This window comes from Montipora foliosa, chromosome 12 (genome assembly GCF_036669935.1).
Source record: "Montipora foliosa isolate CH-2021 chromosome 12, ASM3666993v2, whole genome shotgun sequence".
Lineage (NCBI taxonomy): Eukaryota > Metazoa > Cnidaria > Anthozoa > Scleractinia > Acroporidae > Montipora > Montipora foliosa.
Window position 1 is genome coordinate 29,915,400 of NC_090880.1, and position 17,349 is coordinate 29,932,748.

Genomic DNA, 17,349 nt, shown 5'->3' on the forward strand with positions numbered 1-17,349 from the left:
ATCCTAGAGAGAACCCTGCAAACGTATGCGCCCTTGAGACTTCTGTTTCCAAATAGGAATGATTGAGGAGTAGGCATGGAATGTAATCGGCTCCCTTAAGCTGGTCGTTTTTGCCAGCAATTCTCAAAAAGTTCAACTACTACTGGCTATCTTGGTCACACAAAAACGTTTTAAGGAACCTCTATATTAAGTTATGAGACGAGTGATCGACTTTTTAAAATGCTTTATTAACAGCAAAATGCAAAGTGCAAAGACAAAATGAACCTTTCAAAAGGTTCTTTAACTTTAACTTTAGCGAATTTGTTGTACGTATAACAACTGGTCGATGCCCCCAATTGATATTCAACTCCATTCTATCACCGTTCTGTTTCTTTTTTTTTTTTCTTTTTTTTATGAGTAAACTAATGAAAGATATATTACATTAAGGGCCGAGTTGTGGCCGACTTCAGACGAAACGACTGCAATTTTTGAACGATCTACAGATACATTACGACAAACAAACATTTCAACCCTAGCTCTGACGCACTAAAGGCCAATCACTAATGGCCCATCCATCATGTGGCCAATCACGCATGCGCCAAGCTTACTACCTGTGCACATTCTTGCAGAGCCCTGAATGTCGGGTTCATCCTTATAATTAATTATAAGGAGTCATAACCATGGTCCAGCCAAGTCTATGCAATAAGCAGTTTTAAGCAAGTGGCGCTAAAATCTCTGATGTCAAAACCCTCACTTTGTCTCTCAAGTAATGTTTGACTTGCGAATACCGTGCCTGACCCCTACCACTAACCCATGCAATACTGGTCGCCTTGACCATGCACACAGCCTACAACCAGAGCAAATCCTTGGGAAGCCACGGAAAGTGCTTTCGTCCTTTTACGGACTGAGTCTTCATAATGGCTTACCCAAGTCAATGCATAGTGCAGCTGTAAAGCACAACACCTCGACATCAGCTGTGGGGCCTTGCATAGGCAAATGCATGGATCTGTGAAGTGATCAAGGCAATGTTCGCAGTATAAACAACCCTTTTTTCTTTCCACCAGTAAGCTGGAAAGCTTTTCATCTCCCTTACCTTTAATAGTCGCCGTTAAAGTGCGATAGAGCAAGTTCAATTACTAACACTGTACTATATTAATATACCCGGGCCGTCTTGAGCCAGTATGAGGCACACCGAAGCAAGTGCCTGAATAATGCATCGTCACAACGAACCTGAGAGATTTCAGTTAACCCTCAGTAATAATTTTTCTGGCTACAGGCCCTATATACAGAGAAAAATGGAAAATTTAGCCAGCCGGCATCATTTTCAATGCTGCATTCTTCCTTTCCAGGTTAGAAATAGAAAGCGTTCAATACCTAGCCTTGGTGAAATTATTAAGCTTTAACCAACTTGACAACTTACTCAGAAATTTGTTTTGTTTTGATAAGTTGCGCATTCTCTGTGAGTTCTGCCGATCAGATCTAAAATTTCGACCAGTGTACGATTCTCCATTTCTTGTAAGCTTGTAACGGTAACGTAAAAAACATTTTACGAGGATGGAAGCGTTTCCCTAAACTTGATATCAAAGCAAAAAGGTCCTTTTGATCAGTGAAATCATTGTATGAAAAATGCATTTCTTTTCAATCGCATTTTTTTGTTCTGATGCTGTGTAGATCATGTGAAGATTTTTTTGAGAATGCAAAAAAGAACAAGGTTTTCGGCACTTTAAAGTAGATTCATTTTGCTAAACTTGATGTCAAAGCAAAAAGGTCTTTTTGAGCCCTGTGGGTCGGGACTGAGACTGTCCCAATCGACAGCCGGAAATACGTTGCATTTGCAGCCCCATCAACCAATCCAGCGGGGTTAAATCCACAAGGAACCCAAAGTCCCAGCTGGCATAGTTCTCAGGGAAGTTAGGAATTGTGCATATGGGCGGGCATTGCAGACTTTTATACTTAAAACTTGAAAAGGTTGAGAGAAAGACTATGATACCGACTGGCTAAGTTTTCCCTTTTTCTCTATGCAGTCACTTAGAATAAAGCGGCCTAGCGTAATAAACCAACTCCGAGGGCCATTTGCAAGTAGTAAATCTTACGCGTTAACTTGGTTACTTGACTTGTTGGAAAGTCCGATTCAGTCATTTTCTCAACGGCATCAATGGGCTCAATGCTGCGCCCGAGGGCCTTGAACGCTTCCTTAGTGCGATGGATGAACAGGTTAAATGTTTTTCTGTCCATGTTTGTTTTTGTTGAGTGAGCAAACGAATTTCTCAAAAGACGAAGTTGGTCAATCGCGAGAGCGAATGTTTCGTCTTGGTTTCCAGATGGGCTAACTACAGAGGAGTGAAATCCTCCGTGGGGTGGACCACTGGGCTTCACATACAATTCGTCAAGAGTCCTGAGATTACCTGCACTGTCTGGCAAGGCGAACGACTTGGCAAAAATTGTCGCTTTGAACAATGCCGTGCAATCCCATTCCTCATATGAATCCTGCGTGGGAACTTGAGTTGAGCCACCTTCTTCAGCCAGAAAAAACTTTCTCACAGCCTCAGAATCATCCCAAAGTTTACCAGAAGGTCCATATTTGTAGTTCCACTTGGACTTAAAGGTCTCACGTAAGGCCTTCGGCACCTCCTCTATGACAAGGAACGCGATCTTGAAGAAGTTGAATTGTTCTTTCTTAAACTCAACCATCTTCCGTCCTCAAAGGCAAGGCCCGACAACCTTCCAATCTGGAAAGCGGGGCCTTTAAGGCCCGCTTTATTCAGGACAACCTGCTAAATAATCATACAATAAATGCAGAGGTGAGTGGAATGGGGCGAGAAGAAATTCTTGGCCCCATTCCCCTTGCAGTTTCGACGCTCCCTGATTTGCGCCGGAAAAATTGCAAAACAAAGTGCCCATATAGTGCTCGAAATTTAAAAATAGTTCTCAAAAGTTACTAAAATTTTAACATTCCCATTTATTTTTTAATGAAGAATTTAACTTCCGTTGTTAAATATTGCCAAATATGCAGTAAAATACAAAATGTTCTTCGAAATGCAAATTTCAGTTTCACGTTTGCCGTCTGCTGTAAACGCGAAGCTAAATCTCTCTAATGTCAGACACCGAACTCGGTATACGATTTATAGACTTTGTTTGGGAAAATTAACTTTGAGCTTATAAATGCTAAAATAAGCTGTAAATGTAGAAATAAAGTTCGCTTACCTCTACATACGGTTGTCCTCGATTTTTTTTCCGCCAAAAATCGCTGAGTGGTCCCGTTGTGGAGTTGATGCGATAGGAAATTTATCTGGCCTTAAGGCTGTGTTGTTTTTATGGCGATTCGGACCGTCGCTTTGTGATGCGAGGGCAATTCGTGGGACGAGATCGCCACGAGTCACCAGCCTTTCTTCTCTTTATGACGAGAAATGACAACTAAAAGGCGATATCGTAAAAATTCGAAGGCCACAAACCCGGTTCAAACGGACACAGTTTGCCCTCCGATTGCACAGAAAAGACGAGGACAACTGTATGTAGAGGTAAGCGAAGTTTATTTCTACATTTACAGCTTATTTTAGCATTTATAAGCTCAAAGTTAATTTTCCCAAACAAAGTCTATAAATCGTATACCGAGTTCGGTGTCTGACATTAGAGAGATTTAGCTTCGCGTTTACGGCCGTGAGACGGCAAACGTGAAACTGACAACCTGCTAAGTAATCATACAACAAATGCAGGGGTAAGTGGAATGGGGCGGGGAGGAAATTTTTGCTTCCTTTATAGACTTTATAGCCTGGATGGCTATGAGTGTAAATTGCTAAAATTCACTTCCAAATATACGATAGCGGACAAAAACATGGACTACTAATTGCTGATCAATGTTGCTTATTTATATACAGAATTTCAAGTGAAGCTATGATCATCATATTTTCATCGTTGTTTCATCGTTGATACAGAATTTCACCGAAGAATCCTCCCGCTGATCAGCTGTTGAAAGGATCGAGCGATATCACAACTTTAAGGATGCGAGATCGCGTGACGTCACGTTATTTTGAGACAGTTGTAACGGCCGATTCAACTGATCGAGGAAAATGTTCCATAAAAACTTCAAATCGCGATGTTTCTTTTCAAAAATTCATTTTATGGACAGCCAGATAAATAAAGTTCACTCACCTACTATTTTATGCGTTGTCCTGAGTGATTTGATGGGTTTTTGGGACGCTTCGATTTCCTCTTCGGATCCGACGCCTCGCCACATACAATATGAAAAAACACGGCGTGCAACTTCTATGACCGCTCATGGCCGAGTGCCTCCAAAATTTAGCCGACTCTCCCACTTCCAAAGGTCGCTCGCCTCCCAGCCTTGGCCAGGTAGAAAGTCGATAATTTTGCTAACATCGTGCCAATAATCATCGCATTTACACGGCTCTGGAACCTCAAAAATCACGCTCGATTTTCAAGCTTCGCTCAGGTTTTTGTTATTGCTAGATGATGTGGACACCGTTCAATTAAATTAACCAATCAAAAAGCACAGATTTCCCCCAAGAGTGACAAAATTATTAATCTGTGCTTTTTGATTGGTTAATTTGATTTGATCAAATTCACTGGTGCATGACTTCTGTCCACATCATCCACAGGTGACCCAAGCTCGGTATACCATTTATTAACTTTGTAAGGGAAATAATAAAAATGAATGCTAAAATAAGCTGTAAATGTAGAAATAAACTTCACTTACCTCTACGTACAGTTGTCCTCGTCTTTTCTGTCGGAGGGCAAACTGTGTCCGTTTTAGCTGGGTTTGTGGCTTTCGAATTTTTACGAAGTCGTTAGTTGTCATTTCCCCTCACCAGAAAGTGAAGTTTATTTCTACATTTACAGCTTATTCCAATACAAAGTCTAGAAATCGTAAACCGAGCTTGGGCTGTCTGTGCATCATCTAGCGAGAGAAGCTTTAAAATCGAGCAGGATTTTGAGGTTGCAGAGCCGTGTAAAAGCGATGATTTCTGGCACGATGCTAACAAAATTATCTACTTTCTACGTGCCCAAGTCTGGCAGGCGAGCGACCTTTGGAAATGGGAGAAATTCGGCTAAATTCTGGAGGCATTCGGCCGTGAGCGGTCTTGGAAGTTGCACGCCTTGTCTATATTGTATGTGGCGAGGCGTGGGATCTGAAGAGGAAATCGAAGCGTCCCAAAAACCCATCAAATCACTCAGGACAACGCAGAAAATAGTAGATGAGTGAACTTTATTTATCTGGCTGTCCATAAAATGAATTTTCGAAAAGAAATATCGGGATTTGAAGTTTTTATGGAACATTTTCCTCGATCAGTTGAATCGGCCGTTACAACTGCTAAGGTTGTCTGCCTGTGATTTCTTGAAGGCACGACGCCTCAAGAAACATTTCAGTCACATCAAGTTACATAGCAACGAATCATTCTAGAACATTCTTGGTGTTTTGCAAAGTGGAACGAAAACGAAAGTAGAAGGACAAGGGGAAAACCCCTCCCATGTACATCCGGCTGCTGCATTACTATACCGATCTCAGGTCCATGCCAAAACATTCGACTGCTTCAAAAAACAACAAAGCTGTCGCCTTTGACTCTGAAATGCTCACTTTTCCCTCTTTATCTTACACCAAACTCAAACTTGTTTAGTTTTCAGTGTTCTGTAATTGAATTCAAATTACTTAATTGTGAAAGCGAAACGACAACTCGGGAAAAAACCCTAATGCGTATTTTAAAATGATGCAATTCTAGCTCACATTATCATGCATGACTAAACAAATCACGAGATCAAAGACAGAGAAAAAACCCTAATCATCAATCATCACATCCTCGGAGAGCAGGAAAAATGACTATGGCGCCTTGGAGCAAATCCAACGGGAATAAAAATTACATATGTTTGAAAACGATAAAATGTAAAACCAGAATTGGCGTAAAAGAACTTAAACAAGACGATTGCTCAAAGACCTCGAACAATAGGTTCCCGAAATGTTACCTAAATCGATTTCCAGAAGAAGATATTTAAACAATTCCCTATATGAAAAAAAGTGATTACCTTGAAGTAAATGTGTGATGTAGATGCCTTCTTCACGAGCTTTTTTATTAGACACCTCTCCGGTGACACTCTCAGTCTCTCCCTGGCCGCAGCCACGAACGTTTAACGACTGAAATATATTCAGTTGCAATCGGTATATAACAAGCTGTACACAAAGTTGATCTCATGATTTGATTGGTTAAAATGCACGAATCCTTAACCCCTGTTAACCAGGCTACTAAGCCAACAGGGAAACTGAAGTAAATATTTTGATCATTAATATTTCATTGCAAAAAGCTCGGTTCTATGTTCTCTAGCATTGTTGTCTAGTTTAACTATTTCAAACAGTTTAGAAAAGTCCAAAGCTCTCTGGAAGAACGTCCAAAGCTTCCAAGCATTTTTTTAGCAACATCAATGCTATTCGTCAGTTACAAAATCATGCTGGAACATTCTTCCTGTTTTGAAATGTTGAGGAAAAAAAACAAGGGGTAAATCCCTCCCATGAATTCAAATCACTCAAAAGAAAAACCGCAAGGCTGTCGCCTTCGACTCTGAAATGCTCAATTTTCCTTCTTTATTACTAATATCGAACTCCCTCTCCTGTTCACATCGCAGCATTTCATTCAGTTTTCAATGTTCTCTAACTCAAGTCAAAATTTTAAATAACAAATTGGGAACGAGAACTCGGGAAAAACCCCTAATTCGATTGGGAAAACCCCTAATTAACAATCACACTCCTTCGGAGAGCAGGAAAACACGACTATAGCGCCTTAGAGCAAATGCAACGTAAATAGAAATTATATCTGTTTGAGAATAATAAAACGTAAAACCAGAATTGGCGTAAAAAATTCGTTTCTTTGATTGAAGTCAGCAGATTATTTTCTGCTGGTAATAAGTGGGTTTTATTCTCCGAATATTAATAACTATTTTGTTATTTTAATTATAATGACAATAAAAGGTCAATATGCCGCAAATGCCAAAACGCAAACTGATAATTGGTAGACGATCATCGCTCCATGCTGAACTAGGAGCCCATGTGCTTCTGGCTGAACGCTATATGCCGCACTGACCTAAAATTTGTATCTGTGAGTTGACCTTCGTTTAAAACTTCCCGCAAATGATTTTAATGTGAAACTTGGAAAACCCAAGGTTTGGACAAGAGCTTGGATAACCGTGAAAATTTCTAACTTTTACTGGAATCCTTACATTTTCCGATTTGTCTTTAGCTGATCATGAGCAAGATAACAAATACCATATTATGCATATTATGACACAAGGTCGATGTTTGTATCGCCGACAATGTTATTTCCCATGCAATCTGTTTGCACAGACTGTACACATTAGGGAAATTGACGAAAGATTATGTTGACTGCGATGTTAGGGGGGGAGCACGAGATAATAGAGGGATGTCAGCACGGGGAATAATGGAAAAAGTTCTTTGAGATACGTGCGCTTCAAAAATTCATACTCGGAAGAGAGTTAGAGCACGAGCCGATACAATGCAAAGTACTCGGAAGAGAGTTAGAGCACGAGCCGATACAATGCAAAGTAATTTTGAAATGTTTAAGGGCCTCCACAGACTAGATATTAGGGAGCTTAAGCAACGACAACGGCGACGGCAACGAGAACGTCATCTCAAAATATAAATTTGCGTGATTTTAATCGCTTCGTGACTATTTCAACGTTTTTAAGATGACAAGGGTGTGGTAATTCCTCAAAGATGACACCAGTCGGAACGGCACTCCATTTTAGGAAAGAAAATGAAAATTTATCCTCAAGTGCTGACGTTCTTCGTAAAACCAAAAACTTGGCTATTTCACGTTGTTGTTTTGCTGACGACGGCAACGAAATGGACAAAAGTGAAAAACGCACGTGCAGGGCGTGCGAAGCTATTGTTTTTAACCACTAAATATGCAAATTCGTGACGTTCTCGTTGCCGTCGCCGTTGTCGTTGCTTAAGCTTCCTAATTAGTTGTCGACAACTATTTGTTATCGACAACTAAAAAACGCAGTGTGTAGGACGAGTTGTCGACAACTAAACGATAGATTTTAAGTTGTCGACAAGTAAGCAGTTTCCCTTTTCAAGCGGTAACGTGGACCGGCAAACGTCAGATGGCAATGTGCTGTTCATTAGAAGAGCATGAAAATTCTCTTACTTGTCTCTCCCTTTTGGAAAGTTACTTGATATCTCTAGCCACGGCAAGCAAGTAATGAGTGTCAACCTAACAAGTTTCTTCGGTTTTTGACAAAACGTAAAGTTGAGCCCAGATGACGTTTGCTGTAAACGCGATGTTAAATCTTATTACAAGTGATCAAGAACGTCACGTACGCTCTAATAAATAAAACGACTTTTCATGATTCTGTTTCCCTGGCTCATCCTGGCAGCTTCCTTGGTTGGAAATTGAGACTCAATTAAATTTCAATGTTATCAACTCGGCCACTTTTAAGAAAGAGGGCTTTAACTGCTTCTTTGGCATTTTGCATGTATTTGTAATTTTTTTTTTGGTCCATCTCTGAAGTGGCTGAATGGCAATTGAAATTCCTGAGAAGAAGAAGTTGATCAATGGTTAGCGCATATGTTTCTGCTTTGCCTCCAGTAGGTTTCAAGGTTTCAAGGACTATAGACAGAAGAATAGAAGCAACCGTAGACACGGGACGGGACGGGACCTTAGATACATATCGCTGAGCGTCTTACGATTACCTTTGCTGTCTACCACGGAAAAGCATTTTGCATGGATTATTGCCTTGACCAGGGTTGTACAATCCCAGTTCTCATATGATTTGGGGACTTTCGTTTTTCAGCCTTCTTTGGCCAAAAATGATTTGTCACAACCACAGTGTCATTCCACGGTTCGGTGGTTCCAAAGTTGTTATGATAGTGACACGAATATCTGACGCAGTCCTTTAGGAAAATTCATCTTTTACAATGTATGTAAACTTAAAAAACTTCAACCGTTCGTCTCAGAATTGCCCCAAGAATAGCAGCTTTACCATGTTGCATGCAATTTCTATGAACAAGTTGCTGCAACATGTCACAGGCCACTCAGTTTTCTAACGTTGGTGGATCCAAATTCATTATGTGACAGTCAGGTACATTTGCTTTGAAATCGCCTTTGATCTTCATGAATATGACCTCTGGAGACGAAACTTGGAAAAGGTTATCATGATGGCTTTCATTTTATCGCAGGGAGGGCGCAGTGGTGAGAGCACTCGCCTCCCACCAATGTGGCCCAGGGCCTAATTCCCAGACTCGGCGTCATATGTGGGTTGAGTTTGTTGGTTCTCTACTCTGCTCCGAGAGGTTTTTCTCCGGGTACTCCGGTTGCACCTTCAATAGTTGATTTCAATTGATTTGATTCGAGTTAATTTCGTTAGTGTCCCCAATTAGTGCTCTTATGCTAAATCCAATGACACTTAAATAAAGTTGTTATTATTATTATTACCATGTTCTCCAAAGCCCTGGGGCCGCAAACTGGGAAACATTTGCTTGAGCAACAATGTTTCCTCGTTTGCGAGCGCCTTAAGTTCTGTTTCGATAAACTGCCTGTAGCCGTTGGATCAGTTGATGGAACATTGGAGGCGGGAGGTCGCGCGTTCATACTCCGACCGGACAAACATTCAGGGCCTTTAAATAACCGAGAAGAAAGTACTGCTTTTGTAATTACTTCCCCTAATGGTTTGACTTTCAAGTCTTCTCGAAGAAAACCGTTAGCCCCGTCTCACAACCCTTACGCATGAACCCTGAATTCTCATTGGTATTTTTCCTGCGCGCGTAATAATATAACCTAATGTATTCTCATCTCACAAAGATTTAATTTAACCCACAAGTGCCGGTCCGGGTTGCACCCTTGTGACTTTTGTTTCCGGGCAAATAAGAATGTGTGCACGGTAGGCGTGGAATGCAATCCAATCTGTTCCCTTAAGCCTCTTAAGTTTTTGCCGGCAATTCAAGTTCATTTACAAATGGCTATTTTGGCCACACATAATCGTAAGTTATGAGACGAGTGTTCGACTTTTTTCAGTAGTGTACTTTATTATAAGCAAAATCTTGCTTCTCTTATGAATAACCTTTCAAAAGGTTACATGTGCTGAAAAAAAAAACCTTTTTTTTTTTAAATTTTATTATTTTATGAGTAAAATAATGAAAGATATATTACATTAATTAAGGACCGAGTTGTGGCCGACTTTAGACGAAACGACTGCAATTTGTAAACGATCTACAGATAAAGATTTTTAAGAAAACGACGAATCCTCTGAGTTTATAAAGAGTGAAACCAGACTTCTGCTATCCTCAGTAACGAGACAAGTCCAACAGACAAGGCTGAATGTATAATAATTACTGAATGCTCATGCGAAAATAGAAACAACGGAACGACTGGAGGTATAGCGTAAAAGGGTGGGAAGCAAAAAATAGTATTAAAACGACATTAGGAACAATCATGAATGCATGTGCTGAACACCAGGCGTGACAACGTTCAGCCACTTCTGCAGATGTTTGAAAATGTGAGAGGCCTTATCACCATGAAAGTCGGGTTCGTCCTTATGATTATAAGGAGTCATATAACCATGGTTTAGCCGAGTCTATACAATAACTAAAGCAGTTTTAAGCACCGTCTCTCTATACGCCTATTGGTGCTTGACAATGTATGTGGAAAAGACCTAGCAGTACTAAAATCTATCGGTTGTCGAAAACCCTCATTTTGTCTTTCAAGTAATGTTTGACTTACGAACACTACCGACCACCATCACTAACTAATGCATTAGTGGTCGCCTTAAACATGCACACAGTGTACAGCTTACACCCAGAGCAAATCCTTGGGAAACCATGGAAAACGCTTTCGTTCTTTTACGGAGTCATAATCATGGTTTACTGAAGTCAATTCAGAGGGCAGTCGTAAAGCACAAGACCTCGACAGCAGCTGGATTGCATAGGCATGTAGGCTAATGCATGGATCTGTGAAATAATGAAGGCAATGTTCGTAGTATAAACATAATTTTTTCAGCCAGCTAGCTGAAAAGCTTTCCATCTTCCTTACCTTTAATGGTCGTAGTTAAAGTCCGCTGATTTAAGTTATATCTCTGATGCTGTATTATTATTATTATAATACCGAGAAAAATGGAAAATTTAGCCAGGCGGCATTTCAATGCTGCATTCTTCCTTTCCAGGTTAAAAGTAGAAAGTTTGCAATAACTAGCCTTAATGAAATTTTCAATCTAGAATCCATTTTCCTTAAGTGAATTTTCTGAGAGATTTTCTCGTTCTGAGAAGTTGAGCCTTCTTTGTAAGTCCATTGCATGCTAGTTTCTGGATCAAATCTAAAATTTTGAGCAACAATGTTTCCGCAACATATATTCGAAGTTTCTGTGATCTTTACCATTTTACGGGGATGGGAGAGCATTTATTTAATCACCTTTTCACATGACTCAAAAAGAGGTGAAACATTTTGTGACAATTAGATAAGCAAATTAACTCAGTTATATTGGATAAGCACGGAGTTGTTGAGCAAACAAAAGAGAATGTTGGCATAGGCAACGAGTGTGAGTACGAGAACACCTCAGTTGCACTCGTTCTCGAACTCGTGCTCTACGTATTTAGGTAAGCGTATAAAATGAGTTCCAGTCTATTCTATGCACACTATTCTTTGGCAAATATCGGCATTTTAAGCTGCTTTTTAGGCTTGAAATATTTACCCAACCAGGCTTATTAGTATGTGATGATTATAGCTTTAAACTAAGAGAAACAGTTCTAAATCAAACGCAATTTCCTTTTGAAAAACTCGTACTTACTGCTACGACTTCTCGATGTTAAGTCTTTGCAGACCAACTTGCTGGGACAAGTTGAGCACGCTGGGCTGCGCAGAACAGATTCACAGTAATCAAAATCCCAGAACTCGTACCCGAACTCGCACTCGTTGTCAAGGCTAACATTCTCGAAAACATTCTCTAAAACTGACAATTATTTAACAATTTTTAACGTTCGAATTCAGTAGATTCAGTAAATTCAGTATGATTTCTGACATCAAGATTCCTGAATGTATCTCACAACTTGAAATATGACCAACCTGGTCCTTTCGGTCAGCACAAGAGGTGAATTTTAAAACTGATCAGTGATTTAGAAATGTATGAAAAATGCACTTCTTTTCAATCTCACATTTTTCTGATTGATGCTGTATAGATCATGTGAAGATTCGTTTGAAAAGAAATTAGGTTTTGGGAATTTGAAAGTAGATGTTATTTTATTTAACTTGATGCCAATTGTCAAAGCAAGCTAAGAGGTCTTTTTGAGAACTGTGGGACGATCAACAGCCGGAAGTTCGTTTGCATTTGCAGCCCCATCAACCAATCCAGCGGGGTTAAATTATATATCCACAAATGCAAAGAAATTAAAGTCCCAGCTGGCATAGGTTTCAGAGAAGTTATGAATTGTGCATATAGGCGGGCATTGCAGACTTTTATACTTTGAACTTGAAAAAGTTGAAAGCAACATTACGATGCCGACTGGCTAAGTTTTCCCTTTTTCTCTTTGCAGTCGCTTAGAATAAATCGGCCTAGCGTAATAAACCAACGCCAACGCCAACTCCAAGGGCCACTTTCAAGTAGTAAATCAAGTCCGATTCAGTCATTTTCACAACAGCATCAATGGGCTCAATGCTGTGCCCGAGGGCCTTGAACGCTTCCTTGGTGCGATGTATGAACAGGTTAAAGGCTTTTCTGTCCATGTTTGCTTTTGTTGAGTGAGCAACCGAATTTCTCAAAAGACGAAGTTGGTCAATTGCGAAAGCGAATGTTTCGTCTTGGTTTCCAGATGGGCTAACTACAGAGGAGTGAAATCCTCCGTGGGGTGGGCCACTGGGCTTCACATACAAGTCGGCGAGAGTCTTGAGATTACCTGCACTGTCTGGCAAGGCGAACGACTTGGCAAAAATGGTTGCTTTGCACAATGCCGTACAATCCCATTCCTCGTATGAATTTTGGGTGGGAACATGAGTTGAGCCACCTTCTTTAGCCCGAAAAAACTTTCTCACAGCCTCAGAATCATCCCAAAGATTACCTGACGGTCCATATTTGTTGTTCCACATAGACTTAAAGGTCTCACGTAAGGCCTTCGGCAGCTCTTCTATGACAAGCAACATGAGTTTGATGAAGTTCAATTGTTTATCCTTAAACTTAACCATCTTCCGTCCTGAAAGACAGGGCCGCGACAACCTTCCAATCTGGAAAGCGGGGCCTTTAAGGCCCGCTTTATTCAGGCCGGACAACCTGATAAATAATCATACAATAAATGCAGAGGTAAGTGGAATGGAGCGGGGAGAAATTCTCTACCTATAACCTGCAAACCTGACACGGAAGTGCGATTTGTAATCATGGTCACGACATGTCACACATGAACGAGCTGCTACACGCGAGAACCTGCTCTTTCGCGCGTGAGAGCTCGCGTTCCCAGTACTTCGCGATCCTCGAAATGGAGAGGCGGCATATTTTCTTCCCCGCTTCCGGTACGATTGAAATTAAAGTGGAACTGAGAAAACCCCCAGTTTCACAAGCTTTAAAACCAGACAAATTTTTAGAGAAAATCGTCATGTACATTTGCGACGCTGATAGTGGTGTACAATGATCTGGTGTTAACAAAGACACGTAGTTGACCAAAACTGAAACAATTTTCGCTTCACCTTTACAGACTTCATAGCCTGGATGGCTATGAGTGTAAATTGCTAAAATTAGACTTCCAAATACCGATAGCGAAAAAAAACATAGATTACTACTTGCTGATAAATGTTGCTTGTTTATATACAGAATTTCACTGAAGTATCCTCATGCTGATCATCTATTGAAATGATCGCTTGACTAGGTTCTTCTGCCAGACAACGCAATCATAATTCCTAATCTCACAAATAAATTACCTTCAATAAGTGGAAAGGGCCTTCTTCGAGTTAGTCTTCATTAAATACGCCTTTGAAGTTTAATTCCTGCCCTTGGCGAGGAACCTCTGGTGAAATTTATTCAGTAGCAATTATGTGTTAAAATGAAGGATGTTGGCCCGAGTGTAGTCTACCCGGGTTACTGTGCTTCCAGGGGAAGAGTATCAAGTATTTATGAGTCAATGAGTCAATGAGTCATGAGTCATGAGTCAAGAGTCAATGAGTCAATGAGTCAATGAGTTATTAGTACAGTCACCCTAACCCATAAAATGAAAGCTAAAATTTCATAGAGTGCTTAGGCTTAATCACTGAAACGAGAGCTTAGGCTTAATCGATAAATTATTGCTGTACTGACTGTGAGTCTCATTGACTCATTGAATCATGACTCATGACTCATTGACTCATTTGACTCATAAAATATCTCCATCCGTCCTACTTAAGATACTTCGCCATCTTGACTTCAATTCTTTCCGCGTACCGCGTAGCCAGCTACTTAAGATACTCGATGTGGCGGGGTATTCTGCAGTTACTCCTAATTCCTGCCCACTCAGTTGATTTGTTCAATCGTTTAAAAAGGTGCACGATTCTAACGATTTCTTGAAGGAACGACACCTCAAGAAACGTTTCAGTCACATCAAGTTGCATAGCAACGAATCATTCTAGAACATTCTTGGTGTTTTGCAAAGTGGAACGCTGAAGTGAAAAGGACAAGAGAAAAACCCCTCCCATAGACCTTATTCATAAATGGCGGTCACATTTATAATTCTTTTGTCCACGTGCAAATTAGCCTACCAAGCCTCATTTTAGAGCAAGAATTCTTTTCAATTCACTGTAGGGTATCGAGGCTTGGTAGGCTAATTTACACTTCGACAAAAGAATTATAAATTGACCGCCATTTATGAATAAGGTCTATGTACATCCGGCTGCTGCATTAGCATACCGATCTCAGGTCCATGCCAAAACATTCCGCGACTGCTTCAAAAAACGACAAAGCTGTCGCCTTTGACTCTGAAATGCTCACTTTTCCCTCTTTATCTTACACCTACACAAAACTCAAACTTGTTTAATTTCCAGTTTTCTGTAAGTGAATTCAAATTACTCAATTGTGAAATCGAAACGACAACTCGGGAAAAACCCCTAATACATATTAAAAATGATGCAATTCTAGCTGACATTAACATGACGAAACAAATCACAAGATCAATGACAGAGAAAAAACCCTAATCATCAATCATCACATCCTCGGAGAGCAGGAAAAATGACTATGGCGCCTTGGAGCAAATCCAGCGGAAATAAAAATTACATATGTTTGAAAGCGGATAAAATGTAAAACCAGAATTGGCGTAAAAGAACTTAAACAAGACGATCGCTCAAAGACCTCGAACAACAGGTTCCCGAAATGTTATCTAAATCGATTTCCAGAAGAAGATATTTAAAAGATTTCCTAAATAAAAAAAAGTTATTACCTTGAAGTAAATGTATGATGTAGATGCCTTCTTCACGAGCTTTTTTATTAGACACCTCTCGGATGACACTCTCAGTCTCTCCCTGGCCGCAGCCAGGAACGTTTAACGACTGAAATATCCCGGGTGAAATATATTCAGCTGCAATCGGTATATAACAAACTGTTTTATCTACACATAGTTTATCGCATGATTTGATTGGTTAAAAGGCAGGAGTCCTTAATTAACCCCTGTTAACCTGGTTACTAAGCCACCAGGAAAACTGAAGTAAATATTTTGATCGTTAATATTTCATTGCAAAAAGTTCGGTTTTATGTTCTCTTACTTAAATATTTGAAAGAGTTTGGAGAAGTCCAAACGAACAAAGTTTCCAAGTGTTTTAATAACATCAATGCTATTTATCAGTTACAAAATATGCTGGAACATTCTTGTTTTTTTGGAATGTAGAAAATAAAATCGAAAGGAAAAGACACGGGGAAACCCCCCTCCCATGTATTTCAAAGCTCATTAGCATGCAAGTCTATCCATGCCAAAACACTCCACATTCAATCACTCAAAAGCTGTCGCCTTCGACTCTGAAATGCTCAATTTCCCTTCTTTATCTGATATCAAACTCCCTCTCATGCTCACAACATAACATTTTATTCAGTTTGTAGTGTTTTGTATAAGAATTCAAATTATTAAATGGTAGTATTGAAATGACACCTCGGGAAAAACCCCTAATTCATATACAAAATACAACATTAGCTCACATTAAACAAACCACAAGATAAGAGCCTCAGCAAGATTGGGAAAACCCCCTAATTAATAATCACACCCCCGGACAGCTGGAAAACACGCCTCAGAGCGAAGGAAACGGAAATTATATCTGTTTGAAAAGGAAAATGTAAAACCAGACTTGGCATAAGAAAATTCAGTTGTGTTGATTCCTTTCTTCATTGAAGACAGCAGTTAATTTCTACTGGTAGTACAACTGGCGATGGCCGATTCGATTTTGAAATTCAAAGTGGGATGCACTCTACGAATAATTATTAAATATTTTGTTATTTTAATTGATCAGTTACAATGGAAAGTCAATATACGGCAAATCCAAATGCAAATTGAAAAAGGAAATAAACTAAACAATAAACAAAAGCTGAACCTCTCGTATGCTTAACATCATGAACAGTAACCTCCAATTTGCGAAAAGAAAATAAAAGAGAAAAAAACTTTACGGAAAATACCTTAAGGTTGATGGCTGATCATTTATTTAGGGAGGTGCTATTAGATTTTTGAGGGGGACAGCAATCAATTTCCTCAATCAATCTCACTCCCTCTAGGAAGGGAAAGAGAAAGACCGTGGAAAAGGAGCAAGGAGACCTGTGAAGAGAAAGAGAAGTGGCGAAGCAAGCTCAGGGAATAGTGGGGAAAAGATATCGAAAACGATGCTAAAGACAAAATTTATCTTCAGAGAATCCGCTTCGGAGGCAACATCAGGTTTGAGCTTTGTAACACTGCCCGCTTTAACAAACTAAGCCCTAACTGGGTTCCTAGACCGTAGTTTGTCAACGACAATTTTTTTTATTTCCTTGGGTCCCGACATGACTGCATTGTCTCGCTCGTCCAATCACAGTCACGCCTCCTTCGTGTTGACAAACTTTAAAAACACATTTAAAAAATGTGTCAGTCAAGGACCACAGTTAGAGCTCAGTTTGGTGACCCAGGCAGGGTTACAAAGCCGTTAATGAAGTTCAAGCGTCCAACATTGCTGGAAAATCCCCCCTCCGAAAAAAAGTTTTTAGTTCCGTTCGAGTTTTTAAACTACCGCCTGAGGTCGCTCTCAAGGCAACTATTGCCAGTTAGTGGGATAAAATGAAAGTTTAATCTTTGTCAATGGATTCCAACGTGGAAGTGTAACCGTGGGAACATTCTACCTAGGAATATATTACTCAATTTGGTGAGCTCCTGAGAATATCGCGTGTAGCCTTGGGTTGACC

The 17,349-nt window shown here is 40.0% G+C and overlaps 1 protein-coding gene and 2 long non-coding RNA genes across 9 annotated transcripts in view; 1 reads left to right on the forward strand and 2 right to left on the reverse strand.

Moving 5' to 3' along the window:
• Nucleotides 1-208: 208 nt before the first annotated feature.
• On the reverse strand, nucleotides 209-6,150 carry LOC137980482 (uncharacterized). Its single transcript, XR_011118529.1, has 2 exons — nucleotides 6,013-6,150; nucleotides 209-2,753 (listed from the first exon to the last, which is right to left on the reverse strand). It is a non-coding gene; the product is annotated as an uncharacterized lncRNA (long non-coding RNA).
• A 3,848-nt stretch (nucleotides 6,151-9,998) lies between these two features.
• Nucleotides 9,999-15,515, reverse strand: LOC137980483 (uncharacterized). The gene is made up of 3 exons (XR_011118530.1): nucleotides 15,377-15,515; nucleotides 13,043-13,251; nucleotides 9,999-10,945 (listed from the first exon to the last, which is right to left on the reverse strand). It is a non-coding gene; the product is annotated as an uncharacterized lncRNA (long non-coding RNA).
• A 1,192-nt stretch (nucleotides 15,516-16,707) lies between these two features.
• Nucleotides 16,708-17,349, forward strand: part of LOC137980255 (ribosome quality control complex subunit NEMF-like) — a 14,092-nt gene continuing 13,450 nt past the window's right edge. For 3 of the 7 annotated variants that reach the window (XR_011118472.1, XR_011118473.1, XM_068827656.1), the window contains exon 1: nucleotides 16,708-16,849. The gene's annotated coding sequence lies outside the window, so the exon portion shown is untranslated. The remainder of the gene's footprint in view (nucleotides 16,850-17,349) is intronic. The other 4 variants (XR_011118475.1, XM_068827657.1, XR_011118476.1 and 1 more) reach the window with 3 other exon arrangements.